Source organism: Suricata suricatta, chromosome 12, assembly GCF_006229205.1.
Source record: "Suricata suricatta isolate VVHF042 chromosome 12, meerkat_22Aug2017_6uvM2_HiC, whole genome shotgun sequence".
Taxonomy (NCBI): Eukaryota; Metazoa; Chordata; class Mammalia; order Carnivora; family Herpestidae; genus Suricata; species Suricata suricatta.
In genome coordinates, this window is record NC_043711.1 from 29394667 (window position 1) to 29413186 (window position 18520).

General features: G+C 42.8%; 1 protein-coding gene across 1 annotated transcript in view; it reads right to left on the minus strand.

The window, feature by feature from the left end:
* CADPS (calcium dependent secretion activator) overlaps positions 1-18520 on the minus strand; it is a 467826-nt gene that overhangs the window by 200839 nt on the left and 248467 nt on the right.

Sequence of the window (18520 nt, forward strand, 5' to 3'; positions counted from 1 at the left end):
GTCACTCAATAAACACCTGCCAAATGATGTTGCTGCATTGGAAAAATGGTTCCCAGCTCATCCATATGTCCTCTGAAAACAGCTTCCCTGTTTGCCAGTCTCTCCACAGTATGAGAACTGGACTGAGGCCTGATTGTGCTGGCTAAGGCTGCCAAAAGCACTGTCCAGGTTCCCCTAATGAGCAAGAGTGTCAACACTTCCCAAGACCAAGGCAGGCAGCCAATGTCTCTCAAACCACTTGTGGTCAAGTGCTCCCAGGGAAGCCCTCACCACATCAAAGGTGCCCCCGATTGAGCCTCCCACATGGAAAGCAATGACCATGAAGCCAACCTCAGCAGCACTTGAGTGCCCCCAGTATTTGTGGCTCTGATTGAGTGGGCCCCAAGCTGGGGGAGGGGAGAGGCACACAGAGGCAGCACTTGGGGGGTTCAGTCATGACCATTCAGAGGTTTGGCTTCCCTCCATGCAGCCAGCCCCATCCTGTGAGACCTCCCAGTTGCCTTTGATGGAGGGGATTATGGGAACTGTTGTTGGTTTTGCTTTCATGGGCTGGGTTCCCATCATCCCACAGAGAAGGATCCCTGAGGACACGGTTGTAAGCCATGCTTGTCTTTTCTCCTGGGACTGGCTTGTGGATTTGTTCTTTTTTTTCTTTCTTTCTCTGTTTAACATTTATGAGAAACCACTGGGAGTGGTCACGAATGCCAGGAGTCTCAAAGGGCTATGGGGAATGGGCCAACTGGCCAAATGCCCTTCAGTATAGACTGAGGTCTAAAAGCATTGGGGAAGTTGCTCTTGAAGCCAAATGCATGGCATCAGCCCCATCTGGAGCCAGAGAGTTGTCCTTCAAAAATGACAACTCTGAGTTGTTGAGAACTATCACCACCACTCAAGCAGACTACAGTATAAAACACTGTCTCAAGAGAGTGAAAATAACACCTATGTTCCCAGTCAACCCTGGCTCTCCTTCCACTGGCCAACAGGGTGTGCCACCAGGCCGTGCTGCTCTTACTCTAGGACTCCCGCCCAAATACCGTTAAACATGCTCAAGGTACTCCAAACCATCTTGTAAAAAAATGTACAAAAACACGGATAAAATTGAATTGAATTGAATTGCAATCGACTAGCAGATGTAGGTTAAATTTAAAAGACATCTAATTCAGGGCGCCTGGGTGGCTCAGTCAGTTAAGCGTCTGGCTTTGGCTCAGGTCATGATCTCGCGGTCTGTGGGTTCGAGCCCTGTGGGTTGGGCTCAGTGCTGACAGCTAGCTCAGAGCCTGGAGCCTGTCTTTGGATTCTGTATCTCCCTCTCTCTCTCTGACCCTCCCATGGTCATGCTATCTTTCTCTTTCTCTCAAAAGTAAATAAAACATTAAAAAAAACAGAGGTAATACATTGTCTTTTGAGGTTTTGATCATTTCCTAGGCTCTTAAAAAACATTTGGGCTAGGTGCTGTACCTACCGGAAGCTAGCAAATAAGAGGACTGCGAGGCCAAAAGTCTTGGGCCCAGATGCTATCTAAAATATCATGACTGACACTGGTTTTCACTCTGAAATAATAAATGTGAAGGCTCACTAACTGATAGGAACCAAAATTAACTAGAACTTCCTTTAATTCCAACTCGCATATGTAAAATCAGTGTCATGTCCTTTGCTCAGATAACGTACATGGACAGGTATTTCTGTCATGCCCTTGCACCTGCTTTTCTTCTTCTTTTCTCTAAACTGTAGCGCACTCAGGCCTCAGTCTACAGCAGTGGTTCTCAGTGGGGGCTATTTTGCTTCCCTCCACTTCCCCCGGATACAGGTGGCAATGTCTGGAGACATTTTTTTCACAGTCATGACTGTGGTTAGGGGTGTGTGAGCTGTCACTGGCATCTCTGGATAGAGGCCGTGGATGCCACACAACATCCTACAATGAACACGGCAGTCCCCAACAACACAGAATTGGCCAGGTCAAAATGTTAAGAAGGCTGAGGTCGAGAAACCGTGGTCTATACTGACCACTCTAGTAGTGTTAGTAGGTACTCCAACTTAATATGTTTAACACTCAACTTCTAATCTTTGCCCAAAATCCAAATTGGCTACGCCTGAAGTCTTCCTCAGGTCAGCAATTGGCAACTTCCTCCTTCCAATTGTTCTGGGGTTATCCATGACTCCGGCTAATCTGTTGGTCCTATCTTCAAAGTATAGGCATGATCTGACCACTTCTTACTGCTCCACTGACCCCCTTGAACTGATGGTCCAAGTCATATCATTTCTCCCTTGGTTTATTATAAGAGCCTTCTAACTCATTTTCCTGCATTTTCTGTGTGTCCTGCATGCCCCCAGAAGCTGGACTAATGTAAATGTAAATCAGCTATAATCACTCCTCTGCTCAAAACGCTCCTGACACTTCCCCATCTCAGTCAAAATAAAAGACAAAATCCTGACTACCTAAGTTGGACCTTCACTGCCTCTGACCTTTTCACCTACATTGTTGTTCACTCAGTTCCAGCCACACCCATCTCTTTATTGTTCTTTAAAAATTCTAAACATACTTCTACCTCAGGGTCTTGGCACTTGAGGCCTCCTTTGTCTCAAATGCTCCTGGCCCAGGATTCTGCTTGAGTCAGTTTTTCAGTTTCTTCTAGGCTCTGCCCTTCTTCTGAACTCTCCCCTGACTGTCCCGAATAAAAGAGTATCCCCACCACTCCTTGGTCTCCCTCCTATTCTATTCTTCTCCTTAACACTGACTGCCTTCCCACATGTATTTTCCTCTTGTTCTTATCTGTTTATTGCCTGTGAAAAAGAAGCCAAGCTCTGTGAAGGGCAGAGGCTTTTGTCTGCTTTTGTTCTCTGCACATCTGTATCTAGGTGAATGCCTGGCACGCTGCGGCATTTCATAAATATTTGTTGAATCAATAATCAATTTTGAAATGGTGATATTTGCGAGTTTTAATGTCAGACTAATTTTCATTCATTATAAATAGGACATTCCAAATGTGCTAGGCCGGTGGGAAATCTGCTTGTTGCCACTTCTATGTTGTGTAATCACGGGAGGCTACTTAAATTCTTTGGACCTCAACTGCCTCACCTGAAAACTCATCAGAGTTTCAATTTCTAAGCTGTTCTGAGGTTAAATGAAAGAAAGGCATGTGAAGTATTTAGTATAGTGTCTATAACACACAAAGCACTGAAAAACTAGTAATAGGTTTACTTGTGGTAATGAGGCTATACATGGGGATTTTCTCTAGTCTGTACAGGAACCCACCAAGAATTCCCTTTCTAACTGCCCAACTTCACAGACCCTTTCTGAGTGTCCCCATCTGCCTCTTCCATATCCACCCACAGTGAGAATTCTAGGCTAGGTACAGGATCCTCTAGGCTTCTGAGCCCTCTGATGCCGCTTATTTTAATCCAAATCAATTTAGTAGATAAGGGACCTAAGTGCTAAAAGGACACTATTACATCTGTAATGGAGATGAGTTTGTGGGTGCTTAGAAGATGGGAGGCGGGAGCCATAACAGAGAATTGGGGACAATAAAAAAATTGATTGGGCAGCTTCCCTTGCCAATTTCTTTGCGTTTCCCAGTGAATGAGAGCAGGTGTATCGATTTAGCTTCAAAAGAACTCACTTCTTGTTGTTGATGTTGTTTTCTGTAGCTCTTTTTCATTTGTTCATTCATTCACAAATTTACTCACCTGCCCAATCTATGTTGAGCACCCGATGTGCCAGGCACTGTTCTGAGCTTAGGGCAAAGCCCAATGAATAAGACAGAGAAGCTCCTTGCACTCATGAACACAACTAAATCAATAAGCATGGTGATTTCTGAAAATGATAGGACCTATGAATACAGTAGAATTGTTCATGACCCAGGGAAGGGTGGGAGCAGGGTTATACTAGGTGCTTGGTCAGGGAACACCCTGTCTGAGGACTTGGTGCTTGAGCTGAGACCAGACACGAGGAATTGGCATCAACATGCTCACTTCCTCCTCTGTTCCCTCCTTTAGTGAAGTAAAGGGAAGATGGGGTTGGGGAGTTTCAGCTTCAGATTCACCAGAAGGGAGGGACCTAAATTCTTGGTGTGCACTTTATCTCTGGGATCCAGCATCCTGAAAATACTCACTGAGTGAAAGAAGGAGTCTGGTTGGATATCCTCTCCCCTTCCTCATTCCCTTTCTATTTCTCCCTGTCTCCCTGTCTCTCTCGTGCTCTTAGTCTCCAGAGTTCCACAGGGAAAGTATCTGAGCACGAGTTTATTTAGCAGATGCTATGAGAAAGAAGGGTCTCATGATGAAATTGATTCAGAAAACACTGGCTTAAACAAAAACTGGTTTCTTCCTGCAGGATTTCTCAGAGTTTTTATTATGCTAATGTATATTCTGAATCTTTAAGGGGGCCCCTGCATACAACATTTCCCAAGCTTATAGGACTATAGAAATTTTCCCCAAAGAGGTTCGTTGATAAATTGCTAGTGGGTAGTAGATAATACTTTGAGAAACTCTGAAGGATGGTGACCAATGCACCAAGGAAATCCTTGCTAGCTAATAATTTGGTTCTGGATTACCAAGGTCATCTCCTCGGAGCGTTGGGGCCAGAATGCCCTCCTCTTGTCCTAGTATTGGTGTCCTGGTACAGACTAATTACTACTCTGTAGGAGAAAGTAATCAAACCATTTAACAGGCCTTGTTAGAAAGATAGAAGGCAGGCCATTCAATTTGCTGTGGGTGGTACTGTTGGTGGAAAAGGTCTGGGGGATGTGGAAAAAGCAAGAAAATAAAGGAGAGACCTCTATAAACATTTTTTTCTCTCTACTCTTCTCTTTCTTGAGTTAATACAATCAGCATGATTTCCCTGCATCCTAACTCCCTACCTGCCACAGGGGAAGAGCTTGGGGGAAATCTCAAGTTGTTATACTCTAGGCTGCATAATGGAACCATTTTAACTATTAATCACCATCCTTGGCATCAGGTCAACCCTACAGCTACCATTTACTGAGCACTTACTACGAGCGAGGGAATGTTCTGCAGGCTTTCCACTTTACTAGCTCATGTAATCCCTATAGTGACGCTGTGGGGGTGGTGAGGGTTGTTAGTCCTGTTGCACAGATGAGGAGACTGAATCTTAGAAATATTAAATAACTCGACCAAAGTTTGCTAAGTGATAAATGTGACTTCCTCTTCCTGATGGTTAAGTCCCATTCTTAGCCCTTTTACTCTGATAACTTGATTGCAGGATCTCAGGTAGGTCAACCTACCCTAGAGTGCCCCACACATGTGGGTAGGTGGGAAGGCAGTGGTCAGAAAACCAAGAGGAGCTGAGTTCTGTGAGCCTCTGGACCTTGCAACGTCTTCTCCAAAAGGTAAACTTTTGATTCCTCTTTGCAAAGTCAGTCCCTGAGCTATGCTATAGAAATTCTCATAATTAAGAAGCACAGATCTAAGAAAGAACAGTAAAGATCACTACTTTAATGAATGATCCTTGTTGATCATGTTGAGGATTTCCTGAAGGTAAAGAGCCAAAGATTTGGCCACTGTTTGAAAAGGCTTCGTACCTGGGTAGGCATGAAGTTTAGCTTCTATTCCTTGACCCCATCATCTTCCAGAATCAGCATTTGTTGCCTGACCTTTGTATGCATTTCCGTTTGTGATCCCTTATAGGGAATCTTTAGCAGAGTAAGATAATGATTATAGTATATGTATGGGTGTAATGATGTAATAATTATGATGTAGGATTTAGGATTTGGAGCTCTGGGTTTCATGTATCAGGTACTGATGTAGATACAGACATGGCAGACCACTATCTAGCTATGTGATCTCAGGTAAGTCTTCTAACCCCTCTGAGCCTCAAATTTCTCATTTGTAAATGGGGAACTAATCATGGGTGTTGTGAAGATTAAACGGGACAATGAATGTTAAGGGCTTAGCATAGTGTCGGGAACCATTGAGAGTTCTCAATAAAAGTTAGTTGATTTGTAACTGAGGACAGTAATTGGTTGAGAATGTACAGAACAGATGGGAATAAGAAGAGGCCAGGGAGCATATAAGAGTTTAGATGGAACAAAATCATAGGCTGGAGGGAGGATGGATGAGATACTGAAATAGAGATTTCTAGGCTCTACCCCATACTTACTGTGCAAGAATTTATAGAAAGAAGTGCCTGTCCAGGAATGTTGATTTATTTTTAAAGTTGACTTATTTATTTTAAGAAAGAGCATGAGTGAGTTGAAGGGGAGCGGCGGGTGGGGGAGAGGACAGAAAGAGAGAGAGAGAATCACAAGCAGGCTCTGCATCATCAGTCTGGAGCCCAATGTGGGGCTTAAACTCAAACGGTGAGAGCGTGACCTGAGCTAACACTGAGGGTCAGATACAACCCACTGAGCCACCCAGGTACCCCCAGTAGTGTTTATTTTAAATAATCTTCCTGGGTGATTCTGTTGCTTGGCTATGTTTTCAAACAACTGCAGACAGTCTGCTGCAGGGTGCTGGAAAAAGAGCAAACAGGCCTATAGAAAATATGTGGATGGACTTTGATCTCCCAGTTACAGATTCCCCTTTAATATTAGGTGGCCCTTAAAGGGAGGAAAGAATAATTACTGTTTCCTTGAGATACTGACCATAGGTAAACTGTCTTTTCTAGCTGGTGAGCTGCTGGTGAGCACTGGCTTTTGGAATGGTGACTTTGTAAGCGTTTCTACAATTGTTACTCTTGGTAGGAAGTTGCAGCCCGACTCTCCCACTCTCTAGCAAAGAATGATGATAATCCCAAATCTCTCACTGAATGCTTACTTTGTATCTTTATTCAAGGTGCTTTTACATGGAATATCTCATTAAGTAAACTAAGAACTGAACCCGAGTTGAATGAATGTTGACGATCACGTGTCTCAGTTGGACGAGCACAACCAAAATCAAGGTTTGATTGATGAAGCATGTCTAAGATACCAATTTGCACTCCATGTCTAGAAAACCGATTTGGATGAAGAAAGAATGGTGTGCCTTAATGTGACTGTCTCACAATAGCGTGGGACTATCAAACAAGCAGCAGATATGAGGTCAATCTCATAGGGAGAGGAGAAGGAGAAGGAGAAGGAAAAGAAGGAAGGAAAAGGAGAAAAAGGAAGAGGGGGGAGCAATTGTTTCTGAGTAAAATGTTGCGATGAGTAAATTTGTTGGAAGTCACAATTCAGCAACCCATTAGTGTTTTAAATTCTCCCCTCACTGCCTTCAGATTTTCATAAATAAGAATCCATGACCTTCTGAGTACTGCTACATATTGTCACCTCCCTCTCCATAATGGAGGAGCGCAGAATCAATACTACACTGCTTTTCAATTAAGCTGTAGTCTACATTGCCCCTAAGAAGTGTATTTGTCCTTTTTCTCTGCCTACAAATGCCTTCCCTCCCTCCGACCTGGCTCTCAGTAGCTTGGGCTTGGGCAGTTCATTATGAGCACAATAAAATCAGGTTTATTCCCTCCATCAATCATCCAAGAAAATTCAGAGAAATGTGGTCATTAATTTCATCACTTTAAGTGGGGAATGATAATTTCATTATCCATTATGATTGCTTGTAAACTTTTATGAATTATTTGCATCATTAAAAATTTAACACATGCCCAACATGAAAATGTACAGCTGCTTGGATCAGACAGACTTTTGTTTCTCTACTCCTTCTGTCTTATGTCAGGCACAATTACTGGTGATACTTAGGGTGTTAAAACTTTCTCTTCTTCATAGAGGGTGGCAAAAACAAAGCTATTCTGTTCTGGGGCAGAGTGATGGAAACTGCCCCCAAAAAGCAGACCGATATACAGTCTAACCCTTTCTAGAGCAGTGTTATTTGCAGGACAGCTGAAATGTTTGGCATATACTCATACCTTACCGTAAGGAGCTGCCATGACGGATGGTCATGTCTAGGGCTACTGGCTTGGTCAATGCATTATTTGTAATGATGGATCATGTCACAGCACGTCTTGTCTGTAATTCCACATCTTTGTATACTGTCAACAACATTTATACCTTCCTATGTTGACTAAGTCCTAGACATGATGTTTCACACTGTAGAGTCGTCACCTGCTTGAGTCCTTGCAACAAACCTACTTGCAGCAAACAAAGGTAGGAATCACTACTTCTATTTTACAGGTAAGGTGTCCTAGAGCCTCACGGAGGCTGAGGGTGGATTTTGCCTTGTCTAGCACCAAAGATAATTTATCATAAGATATGGTCTAATAGTATATTGCTATTAGGTCCACATTGTATTAAAATTATTTGGGCAAATTTAGCCACATATTTTATTGCAAATAATTTTTTATGCAAATGTCCCTTTAGCCCTGTAAAAAATCCTGCAGAAAAAGATAGACATCTTACATTTTATGGCTTTATGGTGCCCTGGCATCCTAGGAAAAGGTGTATGATCAATCTCTCCAAAACATTCATTGATCATCTACTCTGTATATCACAATGTTAAGTTTAGAGGTGCTAATAGGCTATCTGGCTCCCATTTTCTGCCCTCGTTCATTTGAAGAACTGAGTAATTACCTGAACAATTAAGGAACTGCAAAGAGGAATTAGACAGTTTAATATAGTTCAAGACATGTCCCAAGGCTGAATACAGTGAGCTAATAAATGAATAATAGAGGTAATGAACACTGCGGCTCAGGAGAGAATGAAACTGACATGGTGGCAGTGATTTCAGAATCCATTATGGTGCACGCTTGTGTGTGGAGGGGACAACTAGAATGGATCCTAAAAATGGATAAAACCTGGAAGGACAGAAACAGTGTATTGGAGAGGGGAAGTTGAAAGCAATTGCTACTAAAAATCCTTTGGGGGGGTGGCCTGGATGGCTCAGATGGTTAGTGTCTGACTCTTGGTTTCAGCTTAGGTCATCATCTCATGGTCCTTGAGTTCAAGCCCCACATCGAGTTCTGCTGACAGCCTGGAGCCTGCTTGGGATTCTCTCTCTCTCTCAATTTCTCTCTCAAAATAAATAAACTTGAAAAATTCCCTCAGTATTGTCCTTTGCTCCCAGAATAAATTTCAAATTCTGTGTTCATTTCTTCAGTTAATAAATAGTTATCAGCAACCTACTGTGCTTAGAAACATTGCAGGGATAGTCTCTGGTTTTATGAGCCCCTAGGCTAGTGGAGGAGCCCAAATGGAATGAGAGCATGTGTGGTATTTATGAAGGTGAAAGCAGAGGGGCTGAGGGATCACACAGTGTGGGAGAGTATTTAATATGGGGAGGAGAGAGGGAAAGCCTGGTTAGTCACTCTGTAAGAGCATCTAACGCACAGAGTCACTATTTCACTTGCACAGAGAAGTGTTGGCAATTATAGAGGATGATGATTCAGGCTGTTGGCTAAAAGATAGAAATCTGTAGGTTTGGTGTGATAACTGAGCTACAGGGCAGGCAGAGTTGGTCCAGGGAAAATTGGTGATGTAGGTGAACCTCATAGACAGTTATTTCTGCCTGTCAACATCTCTGCCCCTGCTTCTAGGTACAGCATTTCAATTCCCCCTGGGCACCATCTCTCCTTAACCCTGTTCATATGGTTCAGGTGAAGCTGACCCCAGTCCTGAATTGAGACATAGCCATTCTTGATTCGCATTTCCTAGGCTCTAAAGACTGGTTCAGGTGTGGATACCTGACTCAATTGATGCAATAAGAGTTAGCCAAATGACTTTGGCTAAAACCATAGGGAGGGAAACAATTTCTGCTGGGGGTACTACACTCACAGAATGGAACCCATGAACTCCTGGCAGCAAACGGCCACCCTAAGGTTTTGGCAGCCCCCTTTCAGTTACAAGGAATAATGAAATCTCTTCTCAGTCTAAGCTACTTAGAATTAGGGTTCTGCTAACGGCCACAGAAGGCATTAATAAAGCAAAGCCCCATCTATCCATATTTCTTCACCTGTCTCTTCCTTTCTCATTTACTCTTCCTTTATTCTATGTATCTCTTCCTCTCAGATGCTTGCTGCCTCTTACTTAGTGCCTGACATTCGACTCTTCCAATTACGTTGGCGCTACTCCATTATTTAAACATTTCTTGAGAACACCTCTTAATCAAACCTTACTTGTCCTGAGTTCTACTTCTTCAAGTTCTTAATAGAACGCTGACTAGTCTGAAAACCTTTATTCATTCAACGCATCGACTGGCACCTAGTGCCCACATGCTGTACTAGGTACTTTGAGTATTAGGTAGTAAAGGTCTCCGCTCTCATGAAGTTAGAATTCTAAATTGGTTACAACAATCTATGCTGACTTAGGTATCGACGAGGGTCATCTAACCCAGGCAGTACGTCGTGTCGGCCAATGCCGGACGGCTGCCTGGTTTTGTAGATACAGTTGTATTGGGGCCCATCCCTGCTCATTTATCTACACAGCATGTATGGCGCTTTCACACCAGAATAGCAGAGTTAAATAGTTGTGACAGAAACTGCATGGCTTGCAAAGCTAAATTATTTGCTATCTGCCCCTTTACAAAAAACCTTGCTGACCACGGCCTAACCTATGTGTCTTCACAAAAGTATGCGCAGCATAAATGGGATCCCAAAAGATCTGCTGTTTCAATTCGGTTCTTTCTAATGGTGGAGGGACAAGGTAAAATAATAAAGCAAAGCCCCATCTATCCATATTTCTTCACCTGTCTCAAGGTAAGCTTGAATTCTCCAGAAAAATGCTGCTCTGTAAGCATCACACTAATCCAGAGTACTCTGATTTTAAACACCTTACACATTTTACATCCTACCCGGTAACATGGCTGTTCATTTAGTATAAAAGTAACGTTTCAGACTTTACCAGTGCATTGATATGACAAGAAGGTGGCTCCTGTTGAACCCTTGTGACTTTGGGTTCCACGAATGTTCCAGCTTGAAACACATGGTCTGCATTCAAAGTAAGAGGTCTTTAATGTGGGCCTTTTCCAGGCATCGCTTAGAGGAGGGGGGGTTCTTGAGCCCCACATTCCCACTTTCCCCCCACTAAGGAGATGACACCAATCAGGAAAGGCCAATGCTTTAGTTGATATATGGTCTCAGCATCTGTCCCTTATGCCTCTTTGAAATACCAAGAATTTACAAAGATCTGAAAAACGTTTTTGGTGCACTCTATTTTTAGGTTTTTCGAAGCATTACAATTTCCCTAATGAGAGGAGACAAGTGACCTCTCTCAGAGGTGCTTTGTTGGAGTCCGTCAATACATTATCTGTGGACAGAGGCTGCTTCGGCATGCATCGCTTGGTCTGAGGTTACACTTACAGATTCTTTTGTTGCCTTTATTCATTTGTTTGGAATGTTTGGTGGTAGCAAGATTGCCCTGTGTGATGGGAGCACTGCATTTTGTTATTGGTGTACAAAAAGGCATTCATTATTTATAGGGTGCTACTGATTCTTTTCCTCTTGGGGAACTGGGATCTGTTCATATTGTTAGGTGTTATCCAAACCTATCAGAAAGAGAATCACTCTGCTACACAGACTCAGCCCCGTCTTGGCAGAACGTGGATGGTACACGGGGCTGTTCTCATTTAAAGATATTTAATGGTTCGCTCATGAAAGACACTGACTGAGGGCCTACTGTGTGTCTGGTGCCTGAAGAATCCCACGGAACCAGTCCCACAGTCGATGTAAGGCGAAGCTATTACTCCCATTTTATGGATACAGACACTGAACTTTACAGCCTCTAAGCACAACTTGATCAATGTCACTCAACTAAATGGCAACAATAAATTAAATTAACCCCATGCTAAATGTTTCTCACAGTGTCATGTTTGGCTGTCATGTTTGTAGCTTTACAGAGCAGGGACCCTCATTACTGCCATCTTACAGAGCAGGAAACTGAGGCTCAAAGATGTTAGAGAGCCTACGGAAGGTTGCCAGACTGGGAAGGAGAAAAGTTGAGATTCAAGCCCAGACGGTTCGACTTAAGAGTCAGTTTTTAAAAAGCCTGTCCTGGGGCACCTGGGGGACCCAGTTGGTTAAGCATCTGAGTTCGGCTCAGGTCATCTCAGTCAGATTCTGGGTTGGAGCCCTGCATCAACTTGTGTGCTGACAGCTCACAGCCTGCAGCCTGTTTCAGATTCTGTGTCTCTGTCTCTCTCTCTCAGCCCCTCGCCCACTCATACTCTGTGTGTGTGTCTCTCTCTCTCAACATGAATAAACATTAAAAATAAATAAACTTTTTTAAAAAGCCTGTACTAATAGCCTTGTCCCTATAGGTTGGAAGTGAAACTGGGATCCAGAAGCCAGCATGTCCCAAGTCCAATGCCCCTGGCTCTCTCTTATTACCTGCCAGAACCAGCCCCATCTCTGGCAGAAAACCTGCTTTCCTAACAGACCAGGAATTCCAGAATGGAAGAACTCCTCCTCCTTGCACCGCTCTCAGAAGGCATGTGGGGAATTAGACGGTGCACTGGACTGAGAGTTCAGAGACCCAAATCCCAGCCCTTGCTGTAGTCCTGGGGGCCCCTAAGCAAGCCTCGTGCTCTCTCCGGCCAGGGGCTGCACCTGTACGGTGAGAGGGCTGGGCGGGATCAACTCAACACTCCCTTCTGGGTCCAGCATCTTTGTTTCTGTCATTTAATCTCTGCCCAAGGTGTAGATTTTCCTGTGAATCCTATGTGAATACAAACTATAGACAAATCTCTGGATGTGGGGGGAACCACAGTGTCTTCTGGGAAAATGGCTCATTCTGGGACCCTTAGTGGGACCATCTCTGTGTCCAGAGGACTTGATCTGGATGGAGGGATGGAAGGCAGGTGGCAGTGAAGCGTAAGGAGGCTGGTGGCGTGAGACGTGGCCTACCGGAAGCCAAGAGCTGTGGATGCCATGTGGGCAGCTCATGGAAATGCTTGCTGGGTTGGCAAAAATCCCAATGACCCAAACCCCTTTTTCCTCACTCCTAATGGTCTCATTCTCCCCAAACCCCAGTGGTACTACTCACTTCTGAACCTTTCCTAAGGCACCTTTCTTCATTGGTAACGGCTCCTCATTCCTCTTACACAAAACCCACTCACCCCTTCCCTATGGAAGTCTCATCTCTCCTGGGCACCTTTCCTGACAATCCTAGCCCTCACTCATCTCTCCTTCTTTCTGCAGTCACCTCTACCGCGTAGAGTTTCTTTAATTGGTTCCCTTGTGTTGTTTTCAGCTTGGAGCTAGAATATTCCCCTTGGAACTGGTCTCAGGGCTGTATGCTGAAGAGCTCCCTCACATGCCCGCCCCACCCCCAATCTCAGAGGATCTGGGTGGAGTATAAACAGGGGATGAAATGGAGTTAAACGTACCTGACTTCTGAATACCTCCCACTGTCAAGAAAAAATATTTAATATTTCTTGCATTTCAACAATGGGCCAGGTTGGGTTCCTGGTACTATGGATATACAACACAACAAGGCAAACACAACATGGTTACTTGTGCACCAGAACTTTGTTCTAGTTTTCTGTGCTATTCAACTTCTTCCAAAAGCTGAACGATCAGGCCTAGATGCATAAGCACATCTGATTTGTTTTCCAGAACATGATAATTATAGCCTTTCCTGTTTTAGCTAGGATTTTAAAGGTAGGGAGCAAGCCTTGATTAAGAAATATGAACATATCTTAAAATGGAAAGAGCCAAACATTAGCTATTGGTATTTTTAAGTATCCTGGTTCCTTCTTATGTAATGTTTTTGCTGTTTGTCCATGGACCGGGGTATGAGGATACACTGGCCCATTTTATCATTTGTTCACTGATAAGCCACTTTGAGACAGACGAGAGATTCCTGAAGCCCCCCCAGAAAGAGAAGTAATGAGAGAATTTAGCCACTAGATGGCAATCTAGGGCTGTAAATGCTTCCCCAATTTTGTGACTATTGGACTTTCAAAAAGAGCATTGCTAAAATCCAGCCATGGTACATTTTTACGCTGTGTTCCCAAGCACATTTCCCTTTGGGGCAGAAATATTTCAGTTGATTTGGAAATGGTCAAGGATACACTAGGTACTTTGCATTCTTAACTATCTTGTTAATTCAGCCAAGAAATGTTAATTGACTAATAAAGAGGATCTGTAATCAGGGTTAACATACATATGTAATTTAAAAACAGACCTGGATTAATTAAAACACTGGACTTAGATTCTACCTTACATGAAAACATAACAGTGGTATGGGAGATAAATGCACCTCAAGAAAATTACATCTCCTTTCTCTGGGAGGAGGACCCCATTCACGGGGTAGAGAAGGGACTCATGGTTGGGTCTACACCATATGGCTCAGCCCCTTGTCTAGAGCTGCCTGGGCCCAAGAGAGGTCCAATACCCAAGTAGAGCCATTCCTGGTCTCATAATTTGGAGAATCTGAAAATTAGATCAAGGAGACAGAGGTGGGAGTTGAGTTTTTGAATGGAAAGTGCCACTCGATTTTTCTTTATTGGTGGCTTAGCATTTAATTAATACTGAAACACACGTCCCTCCATTCCCTCTGAATCATCTGAATCAGGTTCCATCCCTGGACACCATTAGGAAATGGACTAGACTGAGATGAGTTTCTATTTATTTTTGGCTTGCAAGAAGGTAATATGACTTAAATAAAGAATAAAGCCATAAACTGATTTATAATAAATGCCTGGCCTTCTTGCCAGGTAGTGGTACTGTGGTCACCATTTGGCATTAATATGAGGAGTATAAGATCCTGGACTGGCCATTTTTTTCTGAGTTAATCACCAGGAACCAGACTCTAGGATATAGTCCTTAACCAATGATATTACCTACAAGGGCAATGAATACAAAGTGTAACTCCTCAGAGGTGAACTATTCTTTTCTTTTCTTAAAATTCCTTTAATTAACTTATTTTTTATTTTATTTTTAAAATTTTTTAACGTTTATTTATTTTTGAGAGACAAAGAGACAGGAAGGGGAAACGCAGAAGAGAAGGAGACACAGAATCTGAAGCAGGCTCCAGGCTCTGAGCTGTCAGCACAGAGCCCGATGCGGGGCTCAGACCCACAAAACGTGAGATCATGACCTGAGCCGAAGCCAGACATTTAACTGACTGAGCCACCCAGGCGCCCTGAACTATTCTTTTCCTAAACCGTGTTTCCGTTAGTGGAAAGAAGTTTAAATGGTTTGACAGCACAGATAGAAAGGATTGTTAGCTAAGTCAATGGTTCTCCCCTGGGCTAATTGATTTCACCCTCTGCCTCCCTGGAGGGACATTATTTGGTTGTCATCACCAGGAATGGGGATGCTACTGGCATCTACTCAGCATATGCTTATAGACATCACTCTCTTCTCTTGTTCTTTTCATAGCCTTTATGAACTCTTTAGAACTTTTGGAGCCCACAGATGCCACTAAACATCCTACAACGCCCAGGAAAAACCTCTGCAACCAAGAACTGACAAATGTCAGAAGTGCTAACGTTGGAAAACCCTGGCTTGAACTTTCATTTGTAACCAGTGGTACAAAATTTTAGGTACTTCTAGGGATTACACATGTTAGTAAGAGAACAGATGGGGATCTCTGGCTCTTTGGGTAGGACACAGCGTTTGATCCCCGAAGCCATGTCCTGCCCACTCTTTATCCCTTTGCACACCCTTCCCAGATCCAGCTGTTTGAGAACTGAGTGAGACCGTCCATCTCCAGGGAAAACATAATCCAAAAATGCAAACGACTTACTCTCTGCTAGGTACACAGATGTGCAAGGAACCATTTAAACCAGCATTGGTAAATTATTATTTTTTTAAAGGAAACTATTCTAAAATATCTCTTGCCCCTTAAAGAGTTCTTTAAAAAAAATGTCTTGTTGAGAGATAAAATCACCTGTCCCGTCCATCAACTCGTTTCCTGCTTAAAGGAGACTTTGGGAATTCCTAGAGATAGATTTGTTTAACATCTTTTCTTTGTATTTCCTTTTTTTATTTTTTATGTTCTTTATTTATTTTTGAGAGACACAGAGAGACAGGGGGAACAGGGGAGGGTCAGAGAGAGAGGGAGATACAGAACCTGAAGCAGGCTCCAGGCTCTGAGCTAGCTGTCAGCACAGAGCACGATGTGGGGCTCAAACCCATGGATGTGAGATCATGACCTGAGCAGAAGCCAGACGCTTAACCAATTGAGCCACCCAGGCACCTCTCTCCTTTGTATTTTCAAGTTCCCTTCCATTCCTTAGGGCAGATCACCCAGTGGTACCAAATCTCAGCTTCTATCTGTGAAATGGGGGAGGATAACACCTACCACACAGAATTATTCTGAGATAGGTGTACGCTAGCCTCTGGCTCAGGGTAACCTTTTCTCCCTAGCCCCCCTCCACACACTGGTTTGACCATGTGGCCAGTGGCCATGTTTGTGACATGTGACCTTGACCTCCTAGCCACACCTGACTAGGGCAGGGACGAGCACCTGCCCAGGCTACACCAATCAGGTTCCCTCATTCCAAAATTTGAAACCTAGAAGGGGAAAACCCAGAAGCAGGTAATTGCCAGAGCTGGGTCTCTCTGATGGCCATTCCCAAGCATTCTTTCTCTAGTTCACATATTATGTCTTCTAAATGTACTTGTTCTTTAAGTTCCCTCTCCTGAGTCTAATTTTCAAGACTCTTTTTTTTTTTTTTTTTTGCCCTGACTTGGCCAATATTCGTAGATTTTGTTCTCTTCCCTTTCTCTTTTTATACCTTTTTAGAACTTACACTCCCCACACGGTTCTGCTCTTCCAATATTGTAGGCGTTTGATGGACACTAGTTCCTTTTGCTAGAATCCTTTTTCCACCCTGCAAGCACTTCATAGCCAGAGTCAAAGGCCATTTCCAAAGCTATCTCCTCCAGGAGGACTGTTTGGTTTCCTCAGAAAGAAGGAATCTGCAGTTCAGCTCAGAACAGAATCCTTTCTGCTTTATATTCATTATTAAAATGCATCGCTTATTTTCCTGTGAGTGAGCATGCCCCCTAAGGGCAAGGTCTTTGCTTTTCATTTTTTTCCATCTTTGGCATCTCATAGTGTTTTACACATTGTAGATAGTCTACTGAAATTTAACAAATGAATGCGTTATTCATTTTATTTATTTGTGGCCTGGGAACTGCTTCTTTAATACTCAACTTGCCTTTTTCAAGACTGTAATAAAATGCTAATGTATATTAAAACAAAACTCAGAGAAAAGTAAGGGCCTATTTCAAATGCTTTCTTCTCCGTGGAGCTTTCTTTGGTTTTTTCCCCCTCAAGAATTAACACTTTCATTTGATATTTTAGTCAGATAATTCAGGAGATGAAGCCAGCTGGAGAGAAAAATGTTTTCTCTTTTTTGTCATAACTGTCCACATTCAACAATATCACTAATTAAGTGTTTCTCATTCACTTCACTTTGCAAGCCGGCATGGAAAGATTTGCTAAGCAGAAGAGAAACGATGGAATGTTCTAGAAAAGCCACCCAAGAGGATAAATGCAAACCAGGGAAATTTAGAGTATAATTTAACCATTCAACCGAGATTGAACACTGTGATTCTCAAAAGTCAGATCCTGTATCCTGGAGATGATGATTTTAGGTGGCACAAAGGTGGGGCACCAAAGGGCCTCGTGAGAGGGTCCTTCTTTTCCATTCCTTCTGATTACCTCAGGAAGAAAGCCTCAGGGCGGCAGAAGAATGTCTTAAATTGGCTCATCCTCTTGTTCTAAAGAGAGGGCAGTTTTGTTGACATTTGGAGCCTCCTTCTGCAGGGAACAATATCTATCTAGGATTTACTAACATCGTTTTATTGTCACTGAAGTTATTTTTAGGGCTACTCTCTATTTACAATCAGACAGAAAAGCTTCCCTTTAAAAGTCTAAGCTTAAAAATGAGAGTAGGTTTAAAGAAAACTGTAAAACAAATGCTAGCCCCAGCTAGCAGGTGTGGCGTGAGGCTGGGGAAGAATGAAGATTTAGAAACCTGTAGCTCGGGATGCATGTACACGGCATATTGATCTGCAGTGAATGTTAAAAATATGTCAGATTTGGGAAAGGGAGGGTGACTTCCAAGTAGATATATGTCCTAATTCTCCTCAAAGCCACATTTGGAATAGATTTCTCTATGAAATCTCATCATTAATATGTATATGTGAGGATTTATTTTTACATCATGCCAAGTCCTTAATTCCTCTGAATCATTTCCATGTAACTTTCCACTTTCTTTCCAGGTCACGTGTGCACGCATCCTGCTTTTCAACCGAACAGAACGGCAAACATTAACTGTCACATTCTGATTCTGACAAACTATGCAAACCTCTGCCTAATCCAATTACTCTGTATAATTAAAGCAGTTTTAAATGACAACTGAACTCACTGTCAGAGGGGAAAAAAAATAAATCTCTTTTTAATTTTCTAGTGCCTTAGTTTTATCCAGCTTTGCAAATTGTACTTATGGCCTGTATATAAAAATAAACCTAAATGTAAATTATGATTTAAATCCCCATGGGCAAGCTGTTCTGCCTTATTTGTTAGAAAGCAAATAAGACCTACTTCATGGTCTGTTTACTAAAATGAAAATTTTAAATTGAGGGATTTAAAAGACATCAACTATATTGATGCCATAACTA